This window comes from Oryx dammah, unplaced genomic scaffold, assembly GCF_014754425.2.
Source record: "Oryx dammah isolate SB20612 unplaced genomic scaffold, SCBI_Odam_1.1 HiC_scaffold_12, whole genome shotgun sequence".
Lineage (NCBI taxonomy): Eukaryota > Metazoa > Chordata > Mammalia > Artiodactyla > Bovidae > Oryx > Oryx dammah.
Genome location: NW_024070196.1, coordinates 20,558,105 through 20,576,476, shown reverse-complemented (window position 1 = coordinate 20,576,476; position 18,372 = coordinate 20,558,105). Strand labels below are relative to the sequence as shown.

General features: G+C 34.8%; 1 non-coding gene across 1 annotated transcript; it reads right to left on the bottom strand.

The window, feature by feature from the left end:
- Window positions 1-16,807: 16,807 nt before the first annotated feature.
- TRNAS-GCU lies at window positions 16,808-16,879 on the bottom strand. The gene has a single exon. It is a non-coding gene; the product is annotated as a tRNA-Ser (tRNA).
- Between the last annotated feature and the right edge of the window lie 1,493 nt (window positions 16,880-18,372).

Genomic DNA, 18,372 nt, shown 5'->3' with positions numbered 1-18,372 from the left:
TATAGATGGAAGTTTCCACTATTTAGATGGTTGAAACAAAAAAGGAAAGCTCATGAGGAGAGAAATAAGAAATCAATGTAGGTAACATTAGATAATGTCTTATTTTTCTCTTGAGTAGAAAATAAGTGGAGACTTACTTTTCATAATACTTTGAATTACTTTGGTCTCTTGGAGTTTTGAACCTTTTGACATTGTTTCAAATATTTTAACAAATTTAAGGCAAGAAAGGAAAAATTTGTATCCCAAAATATTTGGAAACCCTCCCTCAAATACCTCAATTATCAAAAGGCTTATAAGTTATCATTTCAGGTTTCTTTAGAGCTCTACAGAGAATGATTAGGTATTACTCCAGAGGTACTTTAGGTACTACACAATATTTCTTCATGACACTCCTTACAAATAACAATACATATATTCACTCTGTAATCATAATTTTCAGATCTGTCTCCTTAAGTAATTTACAAGAAAAATATTCTAAATACACTACTGATTACTATGAAGACAATTTATCAAATTCCATTACTTGGATGTTAAGCTATAATATGAAACATGCATTTCAAAAAGAATATGGCTAGTTTAGAAAGGTCAGGCTCAAATAACTTCTTTTCAAAAATTATTGACTTAATGATAACCCTGTATGCGAGACAGCAAAGAAGACACAGATGTAAAGAGCAGTCTTTTGGACTCTGTGGGAGAGGGCGAGGGTGGGATGATTTGGGAGAATGTCATTGAAACATGTATAATATCATATGTGAAATGAATCACCAGACCAGGTTCGATGCAGGATACAGGATGCTCGGGGCTGATGCACTGGGATGACCCAGAGGGATGCTATGGGGAGGGAGGTGGAGGGGGGGGTTCAGGATGGGGAGCACATGTACACCCATGGCAGATTCATGTTGATGTATGGCAAAACCAATACAATATTGTAAAGTAATTAGCCTCCAATTAAAATCAATAAATTTATCTTAAAAATGTTATTGACTAATTAACACTATTCAAAATTTGAATTACACTTACCTGAGTATTGATTCTAGTGAAAATTTTAAGAGATAATAGCTCTTGCCTGTTCACATTTTACTTCCCCTTGATAGCTTATGGTGAACAATGTCAGATTCATGATCTCCAAAGAAGATTTAGCTTTGGGACCAGGGAACAGGCCTGATCACTCAGGGCTTTTGTGTGGCAAAAGTTTTATTACAGTGAGAAAGGGCAGAGAAAGCTTCCGACATAGACATCAGAAGGGGGATGGAGAGAGCCCCATTTGATAGTCTTATCAAGGCCTTATAAACTTCTTCAATTTGTTACCAACAATAGAAAGGTCTTACCAGACCCACTCCCCTATAAGAAAACAGGATTATTCAGAAGGTGCTTGTTAAGAAGAAGAAAAATGTCCTAGAGCAAGATACATTGTTATATAATCATTAGCACAGAACTTAAGAAAAGACATACAGTTGAGCAAGATGAGTTCTTTTGTTGTGTAATCATTAGCTCTGGGCTTAAAGAAAAAACTTCTTATGTGACTAAGACAAAAGAATGTAGAAAAAAAAAATTGTCCCTTTCTCCTCCTCAAGAGCTCTGGATCCCTTTCACCTCCTTGAGGGCCTTGGACCCCTTCCTCCTTGAGGGCCCTGGACTCCTTATCAACCTACCTAAGGATTAACTCTCTCACCATGCCAAGTAGTAAACCTTCTAATGTTTAATTACATGTGCTAACAATATTCTCATAAAATCTAATACTGATCTGTAAACATAATTTAGACAGTATTTGTAAAACATATTATAATGTTAACTTACAATTTTCTGCTATACAAGTATTTGCATAAATAATAGATTGAGGTGTTGCTGTTTCCATGATCTTTGTCTAATTAGACACTCTTGGCAATTCAACACAATTGTAGGGAAAAAATGACAGATGATTTCTTCTTAGCAATAAATATGTGAGCTATTTGGAAAATACATTTTCAAAATTCCTTAATGTCACTGAAGATTTTCTGTACCATTTAGTAGAAACCACTGTGCTTAATTCTCTTATTAAACAGAATTAAATGTGAATACACAACTTAATAGTCATTTTAATAGTTCTAGGAAAAAAGACTAAGAGTACTTTTGAAGAAAAGTATTAATAATACTCTTCTCTGCAGACCTTTTACACACATTCATATGGATACAAAATCATCTCTCTTTTGGAGATCTACAGACATAAGAGGTGCAAACACAGATGTTAAACATAGGCTATTCACTATGAATTAAAACAAGGGTAAAATGTGGTCCTGAAATTTAGACTTAATCTAGTTCTCTCTTACAAACCCTTGTGTACAAACCCATACACTTACACACATGTACAGATATTCCACTAGGAAAAATAAAGTTTTCTACCCTAACATAAAATATTTCCCACAATGGTAAATACATTATGTGTGTGTGTTAGTCGCTCAGTCGTGCCTGACTCTTTGCAACCCCATGGACTGCAATCCACCAGGTTCCTCTGTCCATGAGATTTTCCAGGCAAGGATACTGGAGTGGGTTGCCATTTCCTTCTCCAGGGGATCTTCCCAACCCAGGGATCGAACCTGGGTCTCCTGCACTGCAGGCAAATTCTTTACTGACTGAGCTACAAGGGAAGCCCTTACGGGAATACGAATAAAGCAGCTCATGTATGCATAAGCATTTCATACTAGAGTCATCTTTATCATAACATGGTAACATGGGACCCTAAAGAAAAATCTATCAGTTTCCAAGTTCTGCCCAATAACATTCAGCTTCCAGCCAAACTTCTTATTGTTTCATTCTTAAAAATTTATCTTTAAAGATAAATAATATTATGATAAGGATGTGAGAGTTGGACTGTGAAGAAGGCTGAGCACCGAAGAATTGATGCTTTGAACTGTGGTGTTGGAGAAGACTCTTGAGAGTCCCTTGGACTGCAAGGAGATCCAACCAGTCCATTTTCAAGGAGATCAACCCGGGGATTTCTTTGGAAGGAATGATGCTAAGGCTGAAACTCCAGTACTTTGGCCACCTCATGCAAAGAGTTGACTCATTGGAGAAGACTTTGATGCTGGGAGGGATTGGGGGCAGGAGAAGGGGACGACCGAGGATGAGATGGCTGGATGGCATCACTGACTTGGTGAACACTACTCTGAATGAACTCCAGGAGTTGGTGATGGACAGGGAGGCCTGGCATGCTGCGATTCATGGGGTCGCAAAGAGTTGGACACGACTGAGCGGCTGAACTGAACTGAACTGAACTGAGGAAACGTGTTTGTATGATTCATTTTCTTTAGAAAATTTCAAGATGCTCGAGAGATTCAAAAAGTTCTAAACACCTAAGACAAGACAGGGAATTAGAAACAGGGAAGAGAGTATAAGAAAGTGTTTTTGGAAAACTAAAATATCTTGCTAATAAAAAAAAAATGTCTGCACAGGAGGGAAACTAATTCTGTAAGAGGGCAAGAGGCTCACTAAGCATTGAGTACCAAAGTATATAATATTTTTAAAATTGATTCATAGAGAAATTGTTGTAGAATGTTATACTTAAAAGACAAAAAGAACAGAACAACACCACCAACAAAAACAATAGAACAACAAATGACCTCCAAGAAACAAGTATCAGGCTAGTATCATACTTTTCTTCAATAAGAGATATTATGATATGTGACATGTAATAAGATATTAATATGATTAGATATGTGAAGAACCAGAATGCTGTTAACAGAGATAATTAAAGTCTCCCTGAGTCTATTATATTAGGGCACATAGAAGGCTAGGGAAAGAAACTGCTGAGTTTCTTTTAATGCCATCAATACCAATTGCTTTTATTTTTTAAAACTATGTGTATTTCCTTGATCTAGTTTTTATAAAGTTCTAAAAAATGGCTTAAGTTTTAATGGTACTTTATTTGTTTTGAGGTGAGTTTTAACAAAAATGGTCCTCTGATATTTAAAATATGTTGTCATTCTTTATATTGCTATTGGAAGAGAATTATTGAGATTTCTAGAAATTACTTCTGGTAATGTAGTAATAGCTCAAACATTATTTTTATATTACAAAATGTCATTTTTCATATTTCTGAAGTTAAAAAATATACAATTATATAACTAACAAATTCCACCTATAAATACTTTTCTAGGTTTTTCTCCTTTTTTTTTAAAATTTCTCTAAGCATAACAGTTAAGAGTTTAGGTTTCTTCATCTTAAAAACTAATAGTACAATCATGAATAATATGACTTAACATTACTAATTTAGTAATGATGAGTGAGGGACTATGGTAACTGCTTTACATGTACCATCTCATTCACCACAGTAGCCTTCTCACTTAGGAATTCTTAGGACCTCTGTTTTAAATACAAGGAAGTAGAGGTTGAAGAGGCAAAGAAACTTGCTCAAGATTTAAGTTTTCTTTTAGCTAATATTTTTTAAAGGGGCAGTATTCTAGATATTTGATATGCATCTATAGTAAAAATAAATAAAACATATGCCTCATAGGGCTTATAGTAAATTGGGTGCATAAAATGATTTAAAAATAAAACATATAAATAAACTGTATTGTTTTTATAAAATGGTAAACGCTATGACAAAAACACACAATATAAAGTAGACAGGTTAGGGCATTTGCAATTTTAAATACAGTGGTCATGACAGGTCTTGTTAAGAAGACATTTAAACAAACTCTCAGAGGAGATGAAGAAGATGGTCATTTGGCTATCTTTATGAAGACCACTGAAGGCAGGGTATATAAACCAGTGGGAAAGTTTTCAGACAAGAGCATGAGTTCAAAGGTGTGTCTGGAGGAGACAAGTAAACTATAAAGAACAACATAGGGTCCCAAAGGCCATTATGAAGATTTTGACTTGTACTAAATGTGTAACAGGAAATTATTAATATTCTAGAAATCTTATGAGGAAGAAAACAGTGACTATACCTGAGTGAATGAAGTCAGTCTTCACAAGGAAGCTACATTTCTGCTGGACCTGAAGAGTCCATTCACCAAATCCTCTGGAGAGAGGAACATGGGCAGAGATGAGAGGAAACACCACATCAAAGATACTAAGGCATGATTGTTCATGGCATGAGAGAGAATAGGGTCTCTGCATGAGAAAAATCAAAAGAGCAGAATGGAACAGATATTGGAAACTTGATGCCACACAGAGATTTTGAATTTTGTTTTGTAGGCTACTAGGTACCAAGATAATTTTTTTTTTTTTTGATAGGTTCAGTTTAGGTGTCCTTTTAAACTTATTCTATCCAATGAAATTAACAACTTTCAGTTCTTTTCTCTAGTTGAACTTGGCTCTTAAACTAGGGATCAAATGTCTTTCAGGAAGTTTCCTCTGGTGATACTGTGGAGGATATGCTGCACACTTAAACTATAAAAAGCAGCATGCACTATTCTAGGGTTTTGAACCCAGTGCTCTGACAGCTCAAAGTAGGAAGCAATTACTACCCATGTTGATGAAATTGGGGTGATGTGCAGGAATCAGTCACCCACAGAGATACAGACATTGCATAGGTATTGAAGAGAGAAATTTCCATATAGCATAAAATGTGAAGATTAACAACTAGATAACAAATGTTAAAATTAAGAATTACATATAACAGAAACACACACATGAGAGCATACTTCCCAAGCTACGAAAACTTTTTACCAAAATGTTTACTTTCATCAAAGTTATTAAAGATGAGGCTTCCATCAGCAAGCACCTTTTCTAATACTTAGATAAGCTTTTCTGATTCCTCGTTTGAAAAATCAGAATTTCAAATCTGGTAACCTTTAATGTTCCTCTCAGTTTCATGAGTCTCCTATGAAATGTCAAAAGTAAAATGATATATGTGTATTTTTTATCTTGCTAACCTACAGATAATTTTCATCCTTTACGTTACTTATTTTTCCTCTAGAGACTGATCTGTAGATACAATTTTGTACTATAAAGCCAACATGAAGGTTTTTCTATTTACTCAAAATAATCAAATGCAATATAATGTGCTACATAACAATTACTTTTAAGTCTTCAAAAGTATCAAATTTCCAGGTGACCTTTGTGTTACTCATTATACAAACTCTCTTTCCCGAGACTCAGATAAAATTGTTTGTTCTATGATAACCTCCTTCCTGCCACTAGTATATACATGAGCTAATTTTTCCATGAACAAAAAGACATAAAAACTTATTCAAATATAATGTTACTCAATAAGGGGTAATATAAAATCTAATAGTATCCTATGTCTTTATTCTTTCACTGTATGTACTTCTTTGAATTGAAAGACATTAGAGTTTCAACAGATGATGGGAGTGAAATGAAACACTACATACTGATCCTTTTCCAATTAGTGGAAAACTAGTATAATAACTGTACATGAGTAAATTTTATACAATTCTTAAGTTTATTTCTTTACAAAGAAAAGAATGTTCACATGTAGATTTAAGACTGAGTGTTTAAGTGCTTTTCCTGTATATGAATCTTTCACTGATGTTTACCACAGTCCATCTACTGAAATCTTTTCAGTTATTACAATGTACTCAGAAAATGATGCTTTTATTAATGTGATATTTTATAGAACACTAATAGCTAAACTGTTATCTTTATAAAGAAGAAATTGTACAATCTGCTGTCTAATGAAGAAATAAACATGATTTGAATCCTGCCTGATTTGATGTATCTAAAAAAATCAACCTTGTACCTTTGAAAATGATATAAAATGATCAATTTTCTTAATCTTAAATATATTTTAAATTATAATTTATTTTCACAACTATAAAAAAGCATTATAAGCTCTGAGAATGTGACATTCATCAAATTGTGATAATTTCCCATACTATGTAAGAAAGAACCTGTTAAATATTTCAGTCCTCATGTGCTCAGGGACTTCCCTGGTGGCTCAGATGGTAAAGTATCTCTCTATGATGAGGGAGACCTGGGTTCGATCCCTGGGTTGGGAAGATCCCTTGGAGAAGGAAATGGCAATCCACTCCAGTACTATTGCCTGGAAAATCCCATGGACAGAGGAGCCTGGTAGGCTATAGTCCATGAGGTCGCAACGAGTCGGACACGACTAAGCAACTTCACGTTCACGTTCATGTGATAAGAAAAGTCTAAGATAGAAGAAAATAATTAATGAGTTTGGTTTGGTCCCACTCACAAAAATTATCAGACTTTGTTCAAGATATTACATTTTACATATATATACTTAAGCATATTGACTTAATTAAGTCTACTTGTTTTAGACTTCACAATTGAAAATATCTTTTCAGAACCTAATCCAGAGGAATGCAGTAGTGACTCAGAAAAATTCTGCCCTCATAGAGCTCATGTTCTAGTTGCGGTGAGTAATAGAGCCAGTAGATAGATTACGTGGTTAACAAAGCTTTTGTGATATGTTGATTAGATACTTAGAAGAAATGAGGAAGCAAGCTGTGCAGCAGATTAACCCTTACCAAAGGAAGATCTGACCATTTGTCCTTAACTCCTAGGAAGGAATCTCTAAGCACTGGGAATGTCCTGATTTATGAGTGCCTGTTTACCCGGGAACCTTGGACCATGCCAGATAGTTTATGCACCTTGGACCATGCCAGATAGTTTATGCTAACTATATGATTCATAGTAGAGCTCTTGGGCAACTCACTATCAGCTCAATTTCCAGAGAGACTAAAGCCAGCCATGCAGATGTCTGTCCTTGTCTATGTGACCAATATCTAATAAAACCTCTGAATACCAAGTTTCTTATGAGAGTCCTTGGCTGACAGTACACATGGAGTACTGTCACACATTGTTCTTCAAAGAAATTAGTACTGTTCATGTGATTCCACTCAAAAAGAGCAACTGGAATCTCTGGTCTTCATCTTCTTGGCCTCTACTGTATGCACCTTTTCCACTGCTGATTTTAAACTGTATGCTTCCACTACAATACACTGTATCCATGAGGATAATAGATATCCTAAATTTAAAAGCAGAGACATTACTTTGCCAACTAAGGTCCGTCTAGTCAAGGCTATGATCTTTCCTGTGGTCATGTATGGACTGTGAAGAAGGCTGAGCACCGAAGAATTGATGCTTTTGAACTGTGGTGTTGGAGAAGACTTTTGAGAATCCCTTGGACTGCAAGGAGATCCAACCAGTCCATTCTGAAGGAGATCAGCCCTGGGATTTCTTTGGAAGGAATGATGCTAAAGCAGAAGCTCCAGTACTTTGGCCATTTCATGTGAAGAGTTGACTCATCGGAAAAGACTTTGATGCTGGGAGGGATTGGGGGCAGGAGAAGAAGGGGATGACAGAGGATGAGATGGCTGGATGGCATCACTGACGTGATGAACGTGAGTCTGAGTGAACTCTGGGAGTTGGTGATGGATAGGGAGGCCTGGCGTGCTGCGATTCATGGGGTTGCAAAGAGTCGGACACGACTGAGTGACTGAACTGAACTAAAGATCTATAAGTTATTCTATTCTAGTAAGTTATTAAATCTCAAGGTAGTCTTAGGGACTATATGAATGTTGCATAAACCTGGTGAAAATCCACAGTAAATTGAATATTTGAAGAGAAACAGTGAGTACAAAGAACCTAAGGTAAAGATAAAAAAATGACAATTTTCCACCAGATACGTCACCAGATCAGACAGATAACTATCCAAAGAATTACCAATTTTATGCTTACTATGTGTTTCTCATCTTTTTGCTATGGTAGATCAAGCAAAGTGTTCCTTTGATCAACCAGAAACAATTAAAATGGTCCTTCAGGTTAAAAAACCCTTAATGGTTTCTTTCAATACACTTAGGAAAGCCTAACCCCTGTAATGCTGTATACCCAGAGAGTATTTTGTCATTAGGAAGGATTTGGAATAATCTTGAATGGCAGTCAGAATTTTTTCCTACTTACTAATTTAAAAAAACCCACTTTATTCCCTTAAGGAAAAAAAAAAAAAAGCCCAGTGTGCCTGAGGTTTGACACAATCAAGAAAGAGCAAAAATTATGACTAGAAAAGAATTAGAATTAAAGCAAAGAGTTGCAAAAAAAAATGATATGAGTAAAAAAAATAATACAAGATCACTATAAAGTATCTGGATATTCTTATGAATGTGCAAGTTACTTGGGGAGGAAACAGCAAGATTTTATTTATTATTTGAAAAGCAAGTCCCAGATGCAATGTGCAAAAGGGAGACAGACTGGAAGGCAAGCAATTGGAGGTTATTGCATTGATGTAGAAGAGAGTGGGTGGTGCTTTGTACTTGGTGGTGGGGAAAAGGGGTTAAGAGAGCAAGCAATTGTCAAATTCAGGTCATATTTTAAGATTATAGATAGCATAACTTACTGATAAAAAGAATGAAGATAGTGATAAAGAGGGAGATCAAACACATACATTTCAAGGATTTTGGCTTGAATAGCTAGGTGCCTTGTGTTGCTAATTGCTGTGATTGCAGGACTAGGGGAACAACAGATGTGTAATAGACATATCAGGTATTCTGCTTTGGATGTTTTAAGTATGGCTACAGATTGAATATCTTAGAAGAGATATCAAATAGAAAGTTGGATACATTATATTGAATACTACAAGATGATGTCATAAATAAAGATGTATATTTGGGACTAGTTAGTATTTAGATGGTGTATATTAGGATAGGCAAACCAAACCCAACTCTGTATCTATAAAAAAATTTTATTAAAACACAATCTATGACTCCTTTCACACTAAACTGGCAAAGCTGCATAGTTCTAATAGAGACTATACAATCCATACAGTCTAAATAACTGGCCATCTAATCCTAAAGTCTGCCGACCCCTGAGCTAGATGACACTTAAAATCATAGGAATTAATAGGTACTCCTAAGAACAGTATTGCTTTCCCTCCCAGAAACTTGTTTCACTCTAAGAATTGTACTTAGTTAAAAGATAAAGTATATGGTCACTCTGAAACTTTAAGCCATAAGTATTAAATACATCAAATATTCAGTACCATGGAATTAGATGAAATCATCTAGGAAATATGCATAGTTGAATAGAATAAGGAGTCTGAGAACTGAGTCCTGAGAGAATCTAAAATTTAGAATTTGGAATGAGGGCAAGTCAGAGGAGGAAGATGTTTAGGTGTGTCAATAGAGGTAGGGGGAGTATGTTCTGTCCAGGAAACAAAGTGAAGACAGATATGTTAAAATGTCTTGATTGAATCTACTGATCTTTGATTTCACTGTATTTCAATTTATAAATTATATATGAGTATTGTAATACATCAAACTAACAAACCTATTAAAATGTTCGTATACTATAACAATAACAAAACTCATGAAAAAATCTCTGATAAAGTTTCTGATTTGGAATTGACTATATACATTATTTCACAGTTATCTTTGAAGAAAGCCTATATTTTTCCCCAACCAATTAAAAATTGTAAGGTCCTCAAAATTATCCTTTCCTCTTCTGTTTTCATTCTCATTCTCCTGTCAACAGTTCATTATTTTCTCACTACATATACCCAATATCCTCTTTTTGTATTTACTATGTCTTAATGGAATTAGCTAATATAAGTTCTTCCTGCTGATTAGTCTACTACACCTACTAAAAGTTTAAATATATTAATTATGTATTTTATATTTATTATGTAAAATTATATAGCATGGGATTCTGGGAGGATAGCAGAGTAGAAAACACCAAGAATCTATCACTCTATTTAGATGACAATTTGTAAAATCTCTCCGATGCAAATGTTTGGGAACTCTGGAATCTACTGAAGGTTTAAAACTTACAGAGGAAGGCCCAGAAGGTAAACTGTAGTTTATTTTATTCAATTTTAGCTCTTAGCACAGTAATAGCCACAAATCCTCTCTATCTTCCAGCCCTAGAGTAGGGAGCAGGTTGTGAATTCCAAGAGCAGCTTGCACATAACTTACATGAGCCAGTGTGGATAAAAAGGCCCTGTCCTCTAAATATGGAAGACCTGTGTCCTGAGCCAACTGTTCCTTCTGATCACAGAGGCACATACAAAGAGATAAGGAGCTACCTCTTCTCATTACTGCAAGCTCCAAGATATCTTAAATCACCTTGTCTATAACCAGAAATTAAAGACTAGGACATTAAAAAACAAAGTTATATATGGGAAAAATTAGAAAAGTGGCTATGCCTGCCAAAAAAAGGCACAGGATCATAAGAGAACTAGAAGACCTTAAGTTTACACTTCAGGCTGAAAATCAGCTCAGAGACAGCATGCAACAGCAACAATCAATAATACAAAACAAAGAAGAGCGAATCCTAGGAAAGGGGGAGAATCTGATTTCCAGAGTTACCACATTATTAAAATGTCCAGTTTTGAACAAAAACTCCAAAACATACAAAGAAATAAGAAAATATGGCCCACTCAAAGGAAAAAAAGAAACTAACAGAAAGTATTTATGAAGAAACCCAAAGGTGGATTTATCAGATAAAGGCTTTAAAGTAAGTATCTTGAAGATGCTGAAAAAAATAAAGGAAGATATAATTAAAGTCAAGAAAATGATGTATGAACAAAATGGAAATATCAGTAAGGAGATAAAAATCCCAAAAATAATAAAAAGAAATTCTGAACCTGAAAATAATTTCTGAAGAATTTCTGAAACTGAAATGAAAACTGCACCAGGAGGATTCAGATTTGAGCACACAGAAAAAATAATCAGTTAATCTGAAGATAGGGCAATAGAAATCATCAAGTCCATGGAACAGGGAAGAAAAAGACTGAAGAAAAATTAACAGAACATAAGGAACCTATGTGATGCCATCAAGTGGACCACATAAGTACTGCAAAAGTCTCAGAAGGCAAGGAGAAAGATGAAGGGCAGAGGTATTATTTGACGAATTAATGGCCAAAAAAATCCACATTTGATGAAAGACACATTTATAAACTTTCAGGAAGCTAAACAAATTAAAAGTAGAATGAACTCAGAGATCCATATGAAACACATTTCAAAGACAAAGAGAATATTCAAAGTAGTAAATGAGAAGCAACCCATCACATTCAAGGGATTCTCAATAACATTATGGAAGATTTCTCAGCCAAAAAGCAGTAAATGGGCTGATACATTCACTTACTAAGAGAAAAAAATACTGTCAGTCAAGAATCCAGTCCAGTAAAACTATTCTTAAAAAGCAAGGAAGAATTTAAAACATTCCTAGAACAACAAAACCAGAGATAATTTGTTAACGTTAACTATGTGATGCCAGAAATACTAAAGAGACTACTACATTTGAATTGAAAGGACACCAGACAATATGATAAAATAAAGATCCATTTCCTACTCCAGGGGATCTTCCTGACTCAAGGATTGAACCCACATCTCTTGCTCTCCTTCAGTGGCAGGAGGATTCTTTACCACTAGCACCACTTAGGAAGCTGAGATAAAAGTATTAACATGGGGAAAAGATCTTAATGACCCAGACAACCACGATGGTGTGATCACTCACATAGAGCCAGACATCCAAGAATGCGAATTCAAGTGGGCCTTAGGAAGTGCTGCACTCAATATGCCAGCAAATTTGGAAAACTCAGCAGGGGCCACAGGACTGGAAAAGGTCAGTTTTAATTCCAATCCAAAGAAAGGCAACGTCAAAGAATATTGAAATTACCGCACAATTGCACTCATCTCACGTGCTAGCAAAGTAATGCTCAAAATTCTCCAAGCCAGGTTTCAACAGTACATGAACAAAGAACTTCCAGATATTCAAATTGGATTTAGAAAAGGCAGAGGAACCTGAGATCAAGTTGCCAATATTCACTGGATCATCAAAAAAGAAAGAGAGTGCCAGAAAATCATCTGCTTTATTGATTAAGCCAAAGCCTTTCACTGTGAAGATCACAATAAATTGTGGAAAATTCTTAAAGAGATGGGAATACCAGACCACCTAACCTCCCTCCTAAGAAACCTGTATGCAGGTCAAGAAGCAACACAGAATCAGACATGAAACAACAAACTGTTTCCAAATCAGGAAAGGAATACATCAAAGCTGTATATCATCACCCTGCTTATTTAACTTATATACAGAGTACTTCAATCAAAATGCCAGGCTGGATGAAGCACAAGATGGAATCAAGATTGCCAGGAGAAATATCAATAACCTCAGATATGCAGATGATACCACCTTTATGGCAGAAAGAAAAGAGGAACTGAAGAGCCTCTTGATGAAAGTAAAGAGGAGATTGAAAAAGCTGGTTTAAAACTCAACATTCAAAAAACAAAGATCATGGCATCTGGTCCCATTACTTCATGGCAAATAGATGGGGAAACAATGGAAACAGTGAGAGACTTTTTTGGGGGGTGCTGCAAAATCACTGCAGATGGTGACTGCAGCCATGAAATTAAAAGAAACTTGCTCCTTGGAAGAAAAGCTATGACCAACCTATACATCACACAAATAAGCAGAGACATTATTTTGCCAATAAAGGTCCATCTAGTCAAAGCCATGGCTTTTCCAGTAGTCATCAATGGATGTGAGAGTTGGACTATAAAGAAAGCTGAGAGCTGAAGAATTGATGCTTTCGAACTGTGGTGTTGGAGAAGACTCTTGAGAGTCCCTTGGACTTCAAGGAGATCCAACCAGTCAATCCTAAAGGAAATCAGTCAAGAATATTCCTTGAAAGGACTGATGTTGAAGCTGAAACTCCAATACTTTGGTCACCTAATGCAAAGAACTGACTAACTAGAAAAGACCCTGACCTTGGGAAAGATTGAAGGCAGGAAGAGAAGGGGATAACCAGAGGATGAGATGGTTGGATGGCATCAGCCACTTGAAGGACATGAGGTTGGGCAAGCTCCAGGAGTTGGTGATGGACAGGGAAGCCTGGTGTGCTGCAGTCTATGGGGTCACAATGAGTTGAACATGACTGTGTGACTGAACTGAACTGATGGGAAATTTAAAAGGCCTGTATTATTGTAACAAGTGTTTAACTCCACTTTTTATATTTTCTGTGTGATTTAAGTAATATATCTTTAAAAATAATTATTATTTTGTTGTTTAAGAGACAAAAAAATTTTAATTCTATTAGTATGTTTTTGGACACATAAAGTATAAAGATGCAATCTGTGAGGTCAACAACTGAAGCTGGGATAGATCTATACAGCAACAGAGTTTTTGTATGTTATTAAAGTTAAACTGGTATAAATTCAGTTTATAGTGCTGTAACTTTAGGATGTTAAATGTAATTCACATAGTAAACACAAAAAAATAACTATAGCATATACATAAAAGAAAATGAAAAACAAGTATTTCACCATGGAAAATCAACTAAACACAAAAGAAGATGATACTGCAAGAAATGGGGACAAAACACATGTAAGGCACATAGAAAAGAAGTAGTAAAATGCCAAAGCAAATTTTCCTTATTAAAGTTTTCCAAGTATAAGTAGGTTAAGCTCTCCAATAAAAAAGACAGAAATTGAAAGAATGGATTAAAAAAGATTCAATTATTTTCTATCTAAAAGATATTTACTTTAGATCAAGAGACAAAACAGAGCGAAAGTTAAAAGATAGGAAAACATATTCCATGAAAATAGTTAACCAGAAGAGAGCAAGAGTGACTACACTAATATCAAACAAAACAGATTTTAAATTAAAAAAAAAATTACAAGAGGCAAATAAGGACATTAAATACTAATAAAAGGTTCAATACAGAAAAAAGTCATAATAATTATAAACATTAATATACCTAATGATCGTTTATGGTGAACTGTGTCAGATTCATGATCTCTGAAGAAGATTTAGCTTTGGGACCAGGGATCAGGGTTGATGACTCAAGAGCTCAAGAGCTTTTGTGTAGCAGAGTTTTATTTTACTGAAAAGGGACATAGAATGCTTCTGACATAGACATCAGAAGGGAAATGGAGAATGCCCCCCTCGCTAGTCTTAGAAAAGGGAGTTACATACTTTTTCAATTGGTTATTACAATAAATCAAAAGAATGTCTCAAGGTTGTGAAGATCTTACTAGAACCATTCCCACAATTTACATTTTAAGATAACAGGATTAGTCAAAAGATTCTCAAGAAGTGTCCACAAGCAGGATACATTGTTGTTAATATAATCCTTAGTACAGAGTTTAAGCCTAGTTATGTTGTTGTGTAATCATCAGCTCTAGGCTTAAAGAAAAATTACAACAAAGGAGGCAAGAATATACACTGGAGAAAAGAGTCATTTCAACAAGTGGTACTGGGGAAGTTCAACAGCTGCATGTAAATCAATAAAATTGGAACATACTCTCAAACCATACACAAAAATAAACTTAAAATGGCTCATTAAAGACTTACCTGTAAGATATGACATCATAAAATTCCTAAAAGAGAACATAGGCAAACATTCTCTGACATAAATCATACCAGTGCTTTCCTAGGTCAGTCTACCAAAACAATAGAAATAAAAGCAAAAGTAAACAAATGAGACCTAATCAGATTTAGAAGCTTTTGCACAGCAAAGGAAACTATAAACAAACAGAAACACACCTATGGACTGGGAGCAAATGTCTGCAAATAATGCAATTTACAATTGCTTAATTTCCTAAATATGCAAACCGTTCATATAACTCAATAACAACAACAAACAAGCAACTCAATCAAAATATGGGCAGAAAACCTAAATATACATTTCTCCAAATAAGACATGGCCACTGGGCACATGTAAAGATGATCAACATCATTAACGATGAGAGAGATGCAAACAAATTATACTGGAGTACCACCTCACAAAAGTCAGAATGACCATCATTAAAAGGTCTACCAATAACAAATGCTGGAGAAGGTATGGAGAAAAGAGACCATCCCACACTGTTGGTGGGAAAGTAAATTGATATAATCACAATGGAAAACAATATGGAGGTTCCTCAAAAAACTAAAAATACAGTTATCATATGATTCTGCAATACCACTCCTAAGCATATATCTGGAGAAAACTCTAATTTAAAAGATATACGTACCACAATGTTCATACCAACAATATCCATAATAGTCAAGACATGGAAACAACCTAAATACCCATGGACAGATGACTGAATAAAGAATATGTGGTACATACACAGAATGGAATATTATTCAGCCATAAAAAAGAATGAAATAATGCCATCTGTAACAACATGGATGGATTAGAGCTTATCATACTAAGTGAAATAAGCCAGATAGATAAGTGTAATTGATGGATGAATGGGAAAGCAAAAGCATTATATATATACAATGGGGTATTCTTCAGCTTAAAAAATGAAGGAAATTCTGACATATACTACAGCGTGGATGAATCTTGAAAAAATTTTGTTAAGCCAGTCACAGAAAGACAAATACAGCATGATTCTACGTATATGGCATATAAGTAGTCAAAATCATACAGACAAAATGTAGAATGGTAGCTTTCTTGGGCTGGGAAATGAGGGCATGGGCAATTATTGGTTAACAGATACAGAGTTTCAATTTTGTACAAGAAAATGGTTCTGAAGACAGATGGTGGTGATAGTTGCAGGGAAATATGAATGTAATTAACACCACTGAACTATAAACTTAAAAATAGTAAATATTACAAATATTGTATGTATTTTATCACAATAATTGAAAATTATATATTGCTTTATGTATAAATATGGAAAAGTGAAAGTCACTTAGTCGTGTCAGACTCTTTGTGACCCTATGCACTATACAGTCCATGGAATTCTCCAGGCCAGAGTACTGAAGTGGGTAACTGTTCCCTTCTCCAGGGGATCTTTCCAACCCAGGATTCGAACTCAGATCTCCCACATTGCAGGCAGATTCTTTACCAGCTAAACCACAAGCAAAGCCCAAGAATACTGGAGTGGGTAGTCTATCCCTTCTCCAGCAGGTCTTCCCAACCCAGGAATCGAACCTGGGTCTCCTGCATAGCAGGCAGATTCTTTACCAGCTGAGCTACCAGGGAAGCCCATAAATATGGAAACCGAGATGTTGTGGAGAGGACGGTGGGAGGGGGGTTCATGTTTGGGAACGCATGTACACCCGTGGTGGATTCATGTCAATGTATGCCAAAACCAATACAGAATTGTAAAGTAAAATAAAAAATAAATTAAAAAAAAAAAGAATATTTATTGACAGGAAATGAGATTTGGGTACAAGTTGTTAATAATGAGTATAAAAAGAGCATTATTACAAGCAATTATTTAAATTTCTACTTCTTGATGGAAAAGAAAATATATTTTAATATAATGATAATTCTATGCATGACTTTATATAGGACTTCCACATAAAATTGATTAAAGAACTATTAACTATATCTTAATAAATCACTATAAAAATTTTACAGAACTGATAATAGTTTTGCATCAATTATTTTCATGTCTAAATGTTTTCTGTCATTAATGTCATTAGATTAGAGCACATTTACATAATGATCAGAGTGAGAAATAAAAACTGAGATGGCACTAACTGGAACTGTGGAATATGTAAAAACATGTTATTAGTTGATAATGCCATAAATACATGTTATATTCTGTAACATTCCTGAGAACTTCAAACATTTTAATTAAAAAAGTGAGTCAGACTGCCTGATACTATCAAAGCAAGTACTAAATGCTCCCTATGTCCAGTTCTTTTATGTCATTTCTAAGAATTGTGGCGTTTCAATTTACTCTTATTTTGTATAGATTCCCCTCATATTTTGGCAGCAGAGGTAATTTTCTATCTCTGGAGTTAGCTTATAAACTTCCTTTGCCACTTCTTCCAAAATTGCACTATTCTGTCAAAAACAGCTGGGCTGAGTAAGAAAATAATACTAGTCGATTAAAAAAATGCAATCTAGAAATGTGAACTATTTGATTACACTAAAATAGAAAGTTTAAACTAATCATTTGCTAATCTTCTCACATCTTTTTTGAAACAGCTTTTGATGAAAAGGTTAGCAGAAACATCAAATTTGTAGGTTCTGAATGGTTTGTCTGCTGGGTAAACATACACAGTATTTTCTAAATGTGTTGTTAAGTAAAGTATGGTTGATTTTAGTAAAATTATTTTGGTTTCAAGAGAAATTCTGTATAAATACTCACAAACTGTGCTAAGTTTCTTTCAACATCAAACTACGTTTGAGTTAGTTTACTGTTAGTAATTTTTAAAATGTAAACAAAAAATTCTAAAATTGCTAAATTTGGATCCAAAAATGTAAAATGTTGTTGTGTATCTAAATTGCTTATTGCCTTATGTTACTAAGGAAAAACTCATTTTCTATAATGAGCTTCTTAGGATCAAGTGTAAATTAAAATGTATCTGAGATACAATGCTTATGCTTTTTTAGTTATGAAGTTATTTTCCCTACAAACTGTCTGCAAGGCTTTGAAAAGCTGAGGTGCCTACTTAAAACATTATGATAACCATTGCCAAATATAAGAGTGACATATGCCTCTCAGATCACTGGAGAATAAG